The following is a 16821-nucleotide window of genomic DNA, read 5'->3' on the forward strand; positions in this document are numbered from 1 at the left end:
CTTGTCATACGAGAATCGGATAATGAAATAGAAATATTTTATTTGTTTGACCGATGAATTCTTTGGCTGGTGAATATACTGTGGTGATCTCTTCGTTTTTCACGTTTATTTCAAGTGTTTCATACTGGACTCAGGTGAGATATCAACCCACGTTTCGTTCAGATGCAAATATTCACTCTCACCTTATTCATCAATATTTATTACATCATAAATCGGGTCAAAATGTTTCACATTTACTAATTTAGTTTCAAATGCATTAAGCAGTTTATGAACGTTCATTGTAAAGTCTTCCAAGACTAGTAAAAGTTAAGGTTATATCTTATACAACACATCCGAAACAGCCTATCCACGTATTGTTAACCCTAACAATCATCTGCTTTGACAGTGAGCCAGTCTTATGTATTTTATAGTTTGAAAATTGTCTGAAATTCAGTTAGAAGGTCGTAGCATTTTTTAAATAAAGTGGTTAAAACTCTAGGGCAGTTAGAAATATAAGAAATTAACAATATAATATATTTAAAACTTAAAGCTGATTTCTATATTGTACCTAGTTGTTTTCAGCTTTTCTTTGCTGACTAGTTAAAATAATTGTGTTTGTGTTCTATTAACGTAGGTAGTCTCAGATAACTAGTGTCAAATACATTCTTTAAAAAGGATTAAAAAAACGGAAATTGTTTTTAAAACAAGAACTTACACTGATGACAAGCTACTCGTTTGATCAGATCTCCAGTACTTCTTACGCTGCTGATCTTAGTAACACAGTGAGCTAACGAAACAGAAATAACTTTGTTTATATCATTATGTAGAAAGATATGGCTTTATCATCTTTACCAAACAGGGACGTAGCCAAGAGGGGTGTTGGGGGTTAAACCCCACCATGGACCCAAGCTTTTTAGACAAGTTCAGTTACCACCTGTGAAGTTTCATAAAGATCCGTGATTGCATGGCAGATAATTTCACACGCAACAAATGGTCAAATGCAAATTTCTGATAGAACACACTTTTAATACAGCAAGTTTTGTCAGAACTAGAGAAATACAATCGAATATCTATGAAAGGCTCAAACGCCTGTTCGTTCTTGCCAGGACATCTACAGAACAGTTTGGTTCAACTTTAATATCACGGTGAATGAGGCCAGGCCATTCAATCGATCTTCAGTGGAAGTATTTCTCAAATACAGGCAGCGTGGCAAATATTTTCAACAGTATAGAAATGACTGGGAACATTTCTGCATTGCACATTGCATATGCATCTAGGACATTTTTTGGTCTGTTGTTCACAAGTGATTTGTACCAAACCCTAAGTTCACCTACTGCAGCGAGTGAAGTGCTGTCAATGTCAGCCTTGTATATTTTGACCAACTCTTTAATTTGGTTACATTGTTGTGCTGTAGGTTCTGACTGTTCTGTGATAGATCCTGATGGTATGAGACACATGACGTTTATAAGGAGATTTTTGTAACTGGACAGACGGTCACATATTTGTAAAAGAAAGGGATCAACAAACGGTATAAATACAACAATACGAAAGTACTCCTCAGGGCTAGTGGTTTGTGGGTAAGCACGGTGCATCTGTCTTTTAGCCTGCTTTGGCATTATGATGTCAATTTGAAGCTCACTACACAGAGTTTGAGCCTCACAGAAAATGTTGTTAAATTCATTCACAGTATTATTTCTGAGTGAACGGATTGAATCTTCCACTATTTCAGTGTGATGCATCGCATCACCTAAATCAATGTTTTGTTGCTGCGATAAGTTGCACAGAGGTAAACTAAAGGAAAACAATTTAGCAATGGTAAGTAGAGTGATGATAAATTCTGGCTGTGTTATAGAACACAACAATTGATTGGCTTGCATGGCAGAATCTCTGTCTTGCCAACCTGATATGGTCTCAAAGGCATCTGCAACTGCATGGATTGATTCTAGAAAGACAATGACTAAGTCATGCCTCTCAACCCACCGGGTGGGGCAAAGACCTTTCAAACTTTTTTTTTCGATTCAGGTGCTTTATTCTCCACCGAAAGAGCCAAAACATGCTTTATTTTGGGTGTAGTGAGAAAGTTTTCAATGCTAGAAATTATTCCCATGCAATTTCGCACAGGAATTTCTTTACAAGCATCAGAAATTGCCAAGTTTAGGGAATTGGCATTGCAGTGTACATAGGGTCAAGTGGGAATTTATTAGTTATGTGTCTCTGGACACCATTGAATTTCCCACTCATAGAGGCAGCACCGTCGTACCCTGGTCCTCGCAGGTAAGCCACGTCAGTACCATATTTTGTCAGATTGGTTATAATAATATCAGCGAAGTTTCTGCCTGTCACATCATAAACAGGTATAAATTGCAAAAAAATCTTCTCTTATTGCAACAGAGTTGTCATTGGCATGCAGATATCTAACACACAGCAAAAACTGTTCAATGCCTGAAATATCTGTTGTTTCATCAGCTAATATTGAGAAACTTTGCAACATTAACCCTGTTGACCAAAGCATCAAGAACATGAATATTACAGGCATTGATGATTTCATTTTGAATTTGAGGACTCAGATATGTAGCATTCCTTTTTGTACTCTTAAGGCTTGCCGAAAGCTTGACATCACCCTTTGCCCTGTAGCGCAAAATTGCCCGAAAATTCCCATCATTATTGATGGGCTCCTCATCAGTTTCACCAACAAACATTGGACCAGAATCATATTTTCCCCTCAAAGCTAAACCCTGTCTCCTACACAGCAATACAGTATCAATAATAGGCATTAAATATTGCTGGTTCTGTTCCATTTCTTGCTTGTAAGTTGCATCAAACTGGAAGTGCACAGATGAACTGGTGTTTACGACCTGTAGAAAATTGTTAGCTTTTTCTTTGCTGTCTTGGTGGTACTGTTTCAATTCATGTGCCTTAAAGTCTTCAACAGCCTTCTTCCAGTTTGTGTATGGAAATTGCACTAATTGTCCCAATTTCTGGCTTCCAAAACCAGCACCATCAGGAACAAAAAGACAGCAGTACTTGCCGATAGCACCCTTTGCATGTTGACTGTAGAGTAGCCATCTCCACTGTGAAAGACAACAATGCTGAAAACGCAGCTTTCTTGGACCACACTGGGGGAAAACATAATCACTTCCTGGCTTCCAGGCATTCTCAAGGAGGCATTTTTTTGTTTCAACGTTTATCTAAAAGAGATAGAAAGACAGAGTTCTAATAACGTTATTCTGCACATAGGAAAGTTTGTTATGAGAGTACAATAACCTCGAAGAGAAAGGCTTAGAGCTGTACTTCTCAGAGCAGGCCTAACATCCTGTGGCTGTAGGCCTACAATCACTAGCAGCAATGAATATTTCATGTCTAAAACTCATCAGAGTGTTTGCATGATTTTTTAATACAAAATTAATATAATGAGGAGTTGACTTACCTGTTTACCAATGCTGACATCATCAGAAATGTAATTTCCAATGTCCCAGACTGGACCTGAGGTGGTAGTGGCAGCACTGGTAGAAGGCAAGGGTGATAACTCTGACAGTTCAGTTGACAATTCTCATTCAACCTGATTGGCTGCAGCAGATTGATCAAGTTCAGCCTCATGAATAGGTTTAAAGAACCCGTGTAGTGTCTTTTGCTTTTTCAGGCTTGAAATAGTGAATGATTGTTTATCGCAACTTCTGTTTGTCAACGTCACATTCACAGTACCATTGTCGCCATCTATAGTGAATCATTTACTATAGATGGCGCCAATGGTACTCGGTTAATGTCATGGTGCTGCCAGCCTGCCACGGTGCCACTCAGTGTTTATTTGTGAAGCTAATTCTTGAAGTCCAGGTAATCTGAACATACACTGTCCATGATATATGAATACAGATTATACACACTATACATATATTTTGCACTCTCCTGAGTGACTCTATATTATATATGTTGATGACAGGACTGTAGGCCTACTTTGCTGGACCTGATAACTTTAAGCTATATATTATATATATCGGCCTATATATTTATTTATGATTAAAAAAAATAAGACAAACACCTCAGTGTGCCATTCTGAAATTTGCCAAAAGGTGGTCTCAGAATGCATAATTCAGGCTGCTCTTTTATGTTTTTATTAAAAAAATTTCCCGGGGAGCATGCACTGCACCCTTACTTAATTGCTAGGGGTTTTAAGAGTACATTATAGGTTTGGAGACAATCGGTCAAGCACTTCGCCTATTCAACGTTCGAGAAGAGATAAGGGATCGCGAGGTTATATAGGAAGCTTCAATCAGCACTCTACGACTTTTCGTCCCGCCTCTGAGGGTCATATAGGTACATGCCAAGTATAGTGACCATTGGTTTAGCACTTTGTCAAATAATGGATTAGGTTATAAACTTCATAATGTTCATGTACATTTCTATAAAAAAGTAATTGTTAAAATACATTTTCATACATACCTCTGCTGTGTTAGTACTAATTTTGTTTATAATGTAATTACTAATTGTTTTTGTATGATAACAATTTATTATATCTATAAAATTATCTGTTCCAAATCTATGAAAATTTAGTTATCTATAAATTCAAATGAAATGAAAACGAACCAAATTCATATAAAACAGTTGTAAACAAACGCTATGTTTTCATTTCACCAATACCTGAGAAAAGAAATGATCAACACTTGACAACATTATTATAAAGAACTTAACAATCATTAAATATTAAGTCATGAAATAATCCAAATAATAACACCAACACTAAATAGTCTTGTATATCCAGTAATAAGCCTTTCTTTAATAAAAATATTAGTAATATTCTTTAACACTATATACAAACACTATTCTTAATTCGTATCCTAAGGCTTCTCGTATAGTCTACACCTGCATTTGTTGGCCTCTCTTCTCTCATAGGTTCTCCTGTAGGGGTTTACAGAAAAAGTCAAACAAGGACTTTCCAGCGACGTTCATTACTGACTGATTGATGTTATAAGTTCACTGTACGGGAGGACGACACTTTCCAGTTTCACGTGTAGAAGTTACTTACATTTTACATGTAGACATATACGATTTATTTTTGTTTTTTGTTCTGTCGGATCATCGATGGACCAATTTTACGTTTACGGACTTACAACATTAAAATCCAGGGTTTTACTCCAATGCTGATCAATACCTGAAGCTTCAGCCGCTTATGAAGTAATTTTTATATCATGAATCACAATCGATTCAAACCTCTTCACAGATGCTTATCTTTCCGGTTGGGGTACATCACTGAACAACAATCTCACCTCAGACATCTGGACCAGCACAAGCAATTCCTCCATATCAGTGTGCTAGACCTTTATTCTGTCAAACGAACATGTTTGCATTTCTTACCTCTGCTACCAGATTGTTTGATTATGATCCATTCTGGCAATTTCATGGTGGTTTTATATATCAATATTACAGTAAGTACTAAATCTATAACTCTTTGTTTTTTAAACAATCGACCTTATGGACATCTGTCCAATGAATCTGCTTTATAGATTCTAATGTATTGAGAGCGATGTAGATCATAGTAGGCCATCTGTACCATGTTCAGCCTATTAAATAGCCACTTCACCCACAAGTTTTCTGATGTGTATGCTTTATTTTGGGTACTTACAACTTTATTTCTCGTCAATAATGAAGATTTATGAGTACAGATGGAGCAAGCAAACAGGGAATTGACGTCACTCTCCTATTGGTAGAAGGAGGGCTTTTACTGCACAATAACATCATTATTCAATAATTTTTGAAAAGTTACGAGAGTTAAGGTAGGAGTTGTCTGAAAGCTAGTGTCATGCAAATACTCATGTAAGATGCTGACAGAAGATAAAATTTTTCCTTTAAATGGTAAGTATCTAATGGAAACACATTTTAATGTGTTAACTCTCCAAAACCAGATCTCTGGTGACCAACCAGCAGGCGATAAGAAAAAGGGGGTTTCCGTCTTCATCTTTACATCTGATGATGTGTTAAAAGTTTTCCTCTTTCTTTTACTTTAAGGCTTTGTTGTTTGTTAGTGTTTCCTTTATTTTCTAGTTATTAATTAGCTATGGTTTTAAAATTCACTCCAGGTGAACATGAATCTTGAATTTCATATGACTTTTCATACCCTTTTCACCTGGTAGAATTTTCAAAACATTTCTTAATTGCGCTGAATTTTCCTCCTTTTATTTTAGGTTGATCTACTCCTGATTTGTCCACCAGTGACGCTATTTCTGTTTTGAGAATCATGTCTATGATGGAAGTCCCTATACCTATGACTCACACTCACCTTCACACATGCCACTGAGTATGATATAATTAATGGAAGATTTCTGTAGGTTCTCCGAAATCCTCTATGCATCTCTCTCTTTTCTGCAAGATCCTTTGTTTCGCTTGTTTTTCTCAATTCCCAACGGTTCTGATGGTTATAAAATCAGTTGCATACTCAACGTCTGTATACATTTACCACCTAAGTAAAAAAAGTCCCTCTTTTTTTGGTCCCCAGTTCCACATTCTTCAGCTTAGATGGTAAATTAATTTATACAGGACTAGACCAACTTATCCATATACTTGTCTACTTCCTTCTCTAGGTTATATCCATCACTCAGTCCATACCAGCATCTGCTCTTCTGATAAGACCTTTATGGGATCTCAAACTTAATTTGCAGTCCTTATTTTACTTCAGGAAATAACTCCCTTAACACTTCCTCTTTAACTATCACTCCTTCATCAGACTTAGTGCTAAATGTATTATTTGCTATCACAATCCCCTTCAACATGTGGTCATCTATCGGTCAGTTACCTCTTTCTTTCTTTGTGAACCTGACAATGATCGAAGAAGGTCGAAACATTGTTCACTCCTCTACATAAAAACAATTCCCAACCCAAACCAGCAGTTTTTACATAGAGAGAATTAAGTTGATAATCATTTCCAACATTTTGAGAAGGCTGCCCTAATCATGGAATGACTCAACGAAAATGGTCATTATTATTTCAAGGTGTTTTAACTGGTAAAACACAAGAACCTTATGCTGGTCTCTCGCAAGAAGATTGTACAGATTGTGATAAAATTAAAGCAGCTATTCTGAAAGCATACAAATTACTACTGGAGGCTTATTACCAAAAGTTTAGAAGTTATTGCAAGAAAGATAATCAAACCTATACAGAGTTCGTCCATTAAAAAGAAGCTTGTTTTGATCGATGGTGTAATTGTATATATATATACAACATTTTCGACATACTAAGACAGTTATGCCAAATTGAGAAATTGAAACGTTATACAAGTGACGACCTAAAGTTTACTTTATTGAAATACTACAAGAAGCAGTTGTTATTTCTGATGATTACATTTTAACACAGATAAAACCACTTTGTATGAAAACAAAACTCCTGCCACATCAACCAACACCTGCATCTGTTCAATCCAATAAAGTTAAGGATTCGTTTAAGAATTACGGCTTCTCTAGTTCGAAATTAAATTCCCTACGTTTATGAAGTACCATATTAAAGGATTTAGGGCTATTGTTAATATGAAAGTGTATTTAAATTTATGTCGTAAATATTGTTTTAACCAGGTTACATTGAATTTTTTTATTACCTTATTCGACGATTTTGTTAGAAATCCTTAAATAAAAAGAGAAAAACGTCTAAAACAGATAAGCAAGTAAATGTAAATCCATAAAAAGGTGTTTTATATGTTATTAAAACACATTTTGGTAACATTCCAATAGGATAATATGACAGTTGTTAAGCAGAAAATATACATATATAAGAATATATTTAAAATCAGCTACAATAAAATTGAAACTGTAACTTCGATAAATGTAGTGATAAGACAACTAGAAAGACAGGTCAAACAGTTTGAACCATATTAAAATTTTTATCTTAATTATTTAATAAAATTAATATTCAAGAATAAACTTGAGGTCAATAAAAATTCATTTTATGTAAAGACTGAAATATATGATACTATGTAAAATAATTTAAACATTTGTATACAATTTTGTGTGTCTTTCTTCTTCTATAAGCTGTAACTTATAAACCACTGTGTACCTACTTCTGACTTGTACAACAAAAACACGTAAATATCATCTGGGATAGCTTTCATACCTAAACATCCTAAAGTGTGTGTGTGTTTTCTTATTGCAAAGCCACATCAGGCCATCTGCTGAGCCCACCAAGGGGAATCGAACTCCTGATTGTAGTCTTGTAAATCCGTAGACTTACCGCCGTACTAGCGGGTGGAAACATCCTAGAGATCCACGATAAATTAGTAACAGCCCAAAATATATGCAGTTATTAAGATTGTATTGCGCAATACGCATATCAGTCAATTGATGGCGAGATGTAAGAAGTTAATCTAAGAGTTTTCAATCATTAAGTTATGTATTTACATTTAGTATTTACCACTAATGAATTCTGTGATGTGGAAAGTTTTATTTCATCGATTTCTTGATAGTTCAACAAAAAATACAAATACCAAGCTCTAGAAAGTCGTTTTGTTGAATCTGTCAACACAGATTTCTGTTTGTGTATGAATAAACATTACATTATAGATTTCACTCCGTTGTCGGCGTTTTTACAAACAACCGTAACTTAAGATGTAATGCTGAACATCAGCTGTTTGAAGAACAAAATACAGTCACTTAAGATGTAATGTTGACCATCAGCTGTTTGAAGAACAAAATACAGTCACTTAAGATGTAATGTTAACCTAATGGTATTAGTAGAACAAATCAGAATCATTTCAGATATTACGTTTACTTATACCTATAAAAATATATTTTTCATCTAGTACTGTCAGTGTTGATTGTACCTTGTAATTCTCGTCCAATCTAACCATTAAAGTTTGTGGTATGTTTCTTGTTCTCCGTTTTATTAAACATCAAAGATTGAAATTTGACAAGCAGATTGTTGAAAGTGGATTAACTTTTATATTTATGTAATTTACACCGTAACTGAATATATTTTACTTATGTATGTAGTAACCTAGTCCTTAAGTGATATAATGATATACATTGTTACTTCGTTTTCAGCATTATTCTAATAATCAGATTTCTGAAACACCTACCTACTACTACTATCACAGTAAAACGTTATATTATCTACACATTAAAATTATATAGATATGATGAAAAATCATGCCTACAGTTACAGAACAACTTATTACACATTGAATTTCTAAAACAATTATCACAAACTTTTGCATTTCAAAGTTTCCAACATCAGTTTATGGTTTAATAAACAATACCATAATAAACAGAAACAGTGTTTAAACAAAAAATCACTGGTGATGAAAAAGGAATTCAGAAGCGTCATGAGAAATGATGTCCACATAATAATAGGATGGCCGAATACTGTCCTCAAGAGGATGAGAAGTTGATAAATCCTAAGTAGTATAATGTGGTTTTAAATTTACCTCAGTTTAGACAATAACACAAATGCAGCAGGTCTAACTATGTATTGGCTTACAAGAGTATACCGTACATTACATATTAGTATTTACTCATTAATGTTTAAATTTTAGTAACATTTCTTAAAACGTAGAAAGTAAATGAGAAATACTTTGAAAAACGTTGATTTCGATACGTACCCGTGCTACGAAATTCTTCACTCGCGCATACATACTAATTTTCCTAAGCCTTGTTTAGAATTGAGGGTGGGGTGTGTAGGGCATTGACTTAAAAAAATCAGATTAGAGTATTAGTATTCTCAAAATCCCTGTATTTAATTTACCAGGGTCTCTAAATAAAGTGTATGTGGGTTGAAAAAATCCCATACCTATTCAGAGCTACGTTTTATTAATTACACACCTACAGTTTCAGCAGAATTCTTTCTCACGTTTTCAAATCACTTATAAACATATGTCAGGATTACATTGAGGGGAAAATTCTCTATCTATTGGTTATAAACTTATGTTACTTAGAAGTAGGTGGTAATAGTTAAGACCAAATGATTGGTTTAAAAGGCGGAGTTACTGTAGTAATTTGCTAAATATATTGTTATCTCAGCAAATCGTAGAGGAGGGCGGTTCTTATTTTATATTTAGCTGTCTGTATCTCAATTTCGAGGTTCTAATTCGTTAGATACTTGTATTGCGGGCGTAATCAAATAGAAACTGAGCAGTGAGACAATTGGACGTGCTATGTGACACATTATAACCAATACTTAACATTTTTCCTTCACAGTTTTTCTTAAATGAGTAAGTTAAAACATATATAATTGTAAAATTGAAATTAAACTGCGATTTCATGCTAATCTCATGACGAAATTTCGCGCCGCGTCGCGCTAAACATGCTCGCCCTCCCAGCCGTGGGGGGCGTTATAATGTTACGGTCAATCCCACTATTTGTTGGTAAAAGAGTAGCCCAAGAGTTGGCAGTGGGTGGTGATGACTAGCTGCCTTCCCTCTAGTCTTACACTGCTAAATTAGGGACGGCTAGCACAGATAGCCCTCGAGTAGCTTTGTGCGAAATTCCAAAACAAACAAAAGCTACTTTTGTAACAATATTCTTCAAATTTACTATCACTAGTAAATTCACCTCTGTCATACACATATGTATGAAAGTTTGATGTATACAGCAAAACAAATTGTCATTCTAAGGTAATTCTCAAAACAGTTTATGATTTATTTAGAATATAATGCAGGCATACGACAAGTCACCTAATTAATGTTAGTTTATGTTGTGATAAAGTGATTCGAAACATCAAAGTTTTATTAGAAACATTAATAGATCAACCAAGTTAAGAAATTAAATCATTTGTTATAATTTTTTCTTCAAAAATTAAAATGTATTAAAAGAAATTTCCAGATACATTTCTGAACTTTTTGAATTGCTGATAAAACTACAGATAAAGAGTAACGTTATCACATGTATGGCTGATATTTTTCGTTAACAATATCGAACATGAATTTCATTAACTTTCCACTAAGAATTCACTATTTAATTTTTGAGTAAGAAAATAGTATCAGCATTTATAAGTAACTCTTTCTATTTTTAATAAAAAAGACAACAAAACAAATTAGGGTTAATGTGTAAACTTAAACAAATAAAGTGTGTGTGTAAAATTAAAGTGTATCCTAAAGAACACAGTTACTAGAGAACATTTTCCAAACATTAATTCTTGTCAGAAGATGGGGTTTGAAACATGAAGCAACATAAAACACATGAATAACATTAAATGTTAAAAATTTGTTGATAACTGAGTTTTTTAAAAGTCAGTAACCAAGTTAAGATATCAGTGTACATAAAAAACTATTATAAAAGATATAGATTCTTAATATATATTTTTTAAACACGTGGATGATAAAACCTGTCAAACTAATGCTCTAAACTGAGTAAAAAATTTCCATATGAGCTGACATAAACAATTTAATGGATAAGCATGTTAGATAGGGTTATGCATTTTTTATTTTGTATTAAGTTATAAGACAGCCATGGATGGTTGGTAATGTTCTAAAGTACCTCTGATAAAAATATATAAATCTATTTATTTATTTGTCAAGTATATTAATTATGTCTGAAATATCATTTTTTAGAAATGACATCATAATCAAATCCTTAATTAATTTCCGAAGTCAAATCGGACAGTTTCTGTGAGATAGTGTTGATGTCATGATCAGAGCAACTATCGCATGGAATAGTGTAAATATTACAACAGTTTACAATACTTTCCAGGGTAATCATCGCCAGTTTGATAGATATTACAATGTCCCTATAACCAGTCTCCAAATTTCAAGTAAAATTCTATAATACTCTCGCGAATTACAAATAAAAGTTGTATCAAGCTAATACCACATCACTTCACCTATTCTTAACTGTTATATCATCTACCATGTTCCTAATTACTTTTTTAGTTGTTTTCAGATCTGAAAATATTTTATACTTTATTGTTTAGCTTTCATTCAGTTTCATGTTTCACTTCTTTAATATCAAATAACATTACATATAGAAATAGTTTTATTATGTAGAGCATTGCTTGAGACTATCCTTGACGTTGAAGTGAGGTTTCAGACGGTACTTCTTCAGATAAGTCAGTTGTAATTAAGAGCTCCTCGTCTGTTTATGTAAGGAAGAATTAGTAAACTATAATTCTGTTGAGAAGCTCCTTCTGTTTAAAATGTGGCTACTTCACTGATGTAACTTATCTTACCAGATGTGATCACTGACACAGAGAATTTACAGATCTTAATCATATGTACAACCTCACTTAAACCAACACAGTTTTACTGTTGCTGACTACAAACACAATTACCTTCCATTACATATCACCTATTAAACATACCAATGACTCATATATTACTTGACAAGTTATATTACAGAACATGATAGTAATATCAGCCACCTCTCATGAGAAACCTCTTTTATATAAATCAAACACTAACTTAAAAACATAATAAGTCAAGTTTAAACCAACATACAACCATCATCTGATACTCAGATTGGTATGTACAGTTGTTAGAAAAACAGATGCAACACTCATCGTTACACTGAACACAGAACATCTAGTCCTTAGTTAACTTACTGTTATTAGCTGTCCACCTGTACATTTTTTAATTTATTGTATATTTGTGAAAAACATAGCCCCAACACCAGCCACGTGCTCAATGAATGCAAATGTGAAGACTTGTATAGCATTTCAGTTGAGAATTTAAAAATAATTTCTCTACAACATTACACCTCAAACACCAAAAAATTAATATAAAAAAGGATGTTGTAAGTGAGATTGTATAAATCAGTTTAGTATTAACAAATGGTTTAGACTTTTATAAATTAAAAAAACATATATATTTGTTTCTTCATTTTTATATTTTTAAAAAATTGTTAAAGTTATTTTTAAACTCCTTATATTAACTATGTTTTTACGTATTTCTTGTTATAATATTTTTATTTCCTTAGCTGTATTCAACACCTTGTTAATACTTTTTTTGTTATGTTGTTATTATTAATACTCATGTTTCTATCTTGTAAAATATTATTTTCTCAACTGTTGTATTCGATTCAAAATTTCCTGTCATTAACCAAAAAGCTTGTTTCTGGCTTGAAAAAGAATATTTCTTTAAAACATTACAAGAAAATAAAACCAAATTTAAAGTAATTACACACAAAGTTTAATTTATTTTATTAACCTTCACACTGTTCTGTTATTTTATATAAACACACACACACTTACTCATTACACACATTTTCACACTGTTCTGTTATTTTATATAAACACACACACACTTCTGTTATTTTATATAACACACACACACTGTTCTTTATTTTATATAAACACACACACTTACTCATTACAAACATACACATTTTCATTCATCTGTTTTGTTTTTTGAATTCATAAACAGTCTGTATCAATATTTCTTTTGATAAATTAATATCTCTATAGGGCTATACTTGATAATGTAAGTTTAAGTCACATCTGTTCTTGTTGAAGTATACTAGACCTGACTATCATTAGTTACTGTTGTCTCTATTTCTTTAATGTAGAAACTTTATATTAATGTAAGTCTCATGTTTACATGATTTACTAAACAAGATTCTGGCTATATGACTTACAGAAACAAAAAATGAACCTAGACCATCAACTAGCATGCTGCATTAAACCAGAGTTTTACGAACTTATACAACAAAACATAAACCAAATCAACACTTGGAATGGCAGAGACAAAAAGATCTACCACAACAAAAACTTGAGAAACTAAGATGCAAACAACAGAAAAGACAACACGAGAAACCATTGATTAACCTCATAATTAACAGATCTGACCGACAATTAAACACAGATGAGATACATCAACTTAACAAAGGACCCAAATTCGCAATACCACCTAGGTGCATTCCAACTTTAGAAATTAAAGCATGTTTAGAAGACTTAACCAGGAGACTTGTGATACTTTCCACAGAAAACAAAATCAACAGAAAATAACCAACAGAAAGAAGACAATTTTGACAATACTATTGACATCCAACAGCCAAACTTCTTGGGAAAAATTAAAAATTAATATTTTCCAGAAACACCTAAACACAACATCTTAAACGATTTTTTCAAAGAATTTTCTCACAAAACCATCAACATAATTTCACAAAACAGAAAACTAAAAAACAACCTCACAAAAAGAGACATTAATTCCATTAAAACCTAAAACAAGACAAAAACATTAAAATTCTAAAAGCAGATAAAGGAAATACTATAGTCATAATAAACACAAATGAATACATCCAAAAAACGAAGAACATCCCATCAGACATAAACAAATTGAAACCAATACACACAAATCCAACAGACACATGAAACGAAACGAAACAAAATACTACTATAAACGAAAAAAGCTAACACAATTTCAAAACACACACACCACAAATACACGGCATCCCCAAACCTCATAAACCAGATTGTCCACTATGACCAATAATGTTCACATATGAATCGTTTAATTACAGTCTTGGTAAATACATAGCATGGGCATTCTCCAAATATGTAACATCAGCCAGCTTACTCATCAAAGACTTAATTTCAAATCTAACCTCAATCTTTTTAATCATAAAGCCTTAATGGCCAGTCTTGATGTAATATCCCTCTTTACAGAAGTCCCAACTGCTGAAGCCTGCAAGATAGCGTTAGAACTCTATATCCGAGACCCTAACCCATCAATAGACATTCCAGCAACCAATTAGCAACCCTTATAGAATTCACCACAATGAAGACAAACTTCATGTTCAACAACCACAACTATATACAAACAAATGGCCTCAGCATGGGTAAACCAGTATCACCAGTTCTAGCCAATATTTTTATGACACGAGTTGAAACAATCAATTAACACAACATTACATCCACCACTATATTGATACAGATATGTAGACGACATTATTGCGATATTCACATCTACAGAACACACGCTTAACTTTTTCAATCACATTAATTCTATACATCCCAACATCAACTTCACATGTGAACAGTAAGAAAGAAATCAAATATCATTGATGATAACATGAGTTACTTTGTTTCTTTTGGTAAAGTTTTGGATTTTATGTTTTATGTAGGGGTCTGCTAGAAAATTTTAAAAAATGCAGATTTTCTACTTATGTTTATTTTAGATATGAGAACACTTTTCTATGGGGAATATAACTTGTATACAGTTGAGAATATGAAAGAGATGATGTTTCTACCTGTAACTGCTTTTAAAATAAAATTACTTCACCTATCTAATGTTATCAGTGTTAATAGCTTTCTTTAAGTTGAAATTAAAACTCTACTAACTACAACTAATGCCTCTGTAGTCCCTCATTAATTATAATTAACAAAGTGTTTGTTTCCTTACCCAATGTGCAAAACTAAATACATTGGCAGTTTTTAAGTAAAATTAATTGAATGACACTGATGAAAAGAAAAGTACACTTCTGTTTAGTGTGTGATTATCAAAACGTACGAGTGAAGATGTACATGTTTTATATTATATCATGATACACAAATATAGTTTTTAAAACTGTACTGTCCTCCAACTAATAATGTAAGGAAGCTGCTCAGTCACCATGTTTACTGATTAACTGTTTATGTTGGACAAGTATCTGAGTTTGGAATGTTTCCTTATTAATCGGCCTGTAACATCACTCAATACTACATCAACAACAACACCCTGTAGTTGTTAAATTAATTAACTTTATCTTCCCTCCAGATCTAAATAAATCTCTGCATCAACACATTTAACAAAAGTGAAAACCTTTGTTCTATTGTTCGACAGTTAATTCAGGAAAAACATGTTTCACCAGTTCTGGATTTTAGATAAATCCCATTATTTAAATAACATAATGATCTCTAGACAGTTTTAATGAACAGCTTCAGTTCATTTAGAAAACGATTTAGAAACAAATGGGAAAAAAAATAAAACCAAGAGTACTAAAAACACAAACCTGTCAACACAGTAACCACTTCACAGTTTTATTTATCACTTTTGTACTATCTCATAAAGTTTTAATTATAATATCTTAGCTATTAAGTTGTGTTAGAAAATGGAAAGCCAAAAGCACAAACTTCCTATACCCACCTTTATGAAACCAAATATTGCTGCTTCTTTTAAGCAATTAAAGACATGACCTTAGTTTAAGAACATTTCAGAAACCAAGATACTCTTAGTGAATAGAGCAGAAATACCCATTGTGTAGCTTTGTGCTTAACTCAGAAGCATTTGTTGTATTTTTAAGTAGCACAAAATAAAGACTATCTGCCACAGGATTATACCAAGGCCTTAATATACCAGTTAAATGTCTCCTTTATTAATTCTATAGCTATCCCAATGCACCACTTCTTTAATTGATTTTTCTTTTAAATTTTTTATCTTAATTTGCTTCAACTCTTTTCAAAAACAAAAAGATTTACTTTAGTTTCTCATACTCAATTTTTTTTCTTGCTGTGATTTTATTTAAATTTGTTCTGTCTTCAAATTATGCAGTATTCTTTGTTTCTATTTTTAAAACTTAGTTCATTTCAACTGTTTTAAGTTCCATGTTTATGTTGAAAATAGATTATTTGGCAGGAAATATCCATATGTTGTTGTTCATATGATGCTTTTCTATAGGCTTCAGGAAGCAGAATAATTAGGCTTAAAAGTGAGAGGGCAAAATCTGGCCATTTTTATGTCAAATCTAACATATTATATCCCAGTACACACCTCCAGTACCCCTTTACCATGTGTGCAAAGTTTTAGATCTGTCTCTCTCTCTCACACACACACACACACACAAATAGGCTCTTTCATTATTATTGACAAAAAAATCTTTACAATAAAAGAACTTTCTAATAGTATAGCAATATTTATTATTTTAGATATATTTATACTTATTCATCACTTAAACTACTTGT

At 32.8% G+C, this 16821-nt stretch overlaps 1 long non-coding RNA gene across 2 annotated transcripts in view; it reads right to left on the reverse strand.

Moving 5' to 3' along the window:
• Positions 1-16821, reverse strand: part of LOC143249827 (uncharacterized) — a 95308-nt gene that overhangs the window by 3517 nt on the left and 74970 nt on the right. The window contains exon 1 of one of the 2 annotated variants that reach the window (XR_013027985.1): positions 8071-8463. The exons of the other annotated variant lie outside the window; for it this stretch is intronic. This is a non-coding gene — a long non-coding RNA (uncharacterized LOC143249827). Of the gene's footprint in view, positions 1-8070; positions 8464-16821 lie in introns of those variants that run through there. 2 annotated transcript variants of the gene reach the window in all.

This window comes from Tachypleus tridentatus, chromosome 4 (genome assembly GCF_004210375.1).
Source record: "Tachypleus tridentatus isolate NWPU-2018 chromosome 4, ASM421037v1, whole genome shotgun sequence".
Classification (NCBI taxonomy): Eukaryota; Metazoa; Arthropoda; class Merostomata; order Xiphosura; family Limulidae; genus Tachypleus; species Tachypleus tridentatus.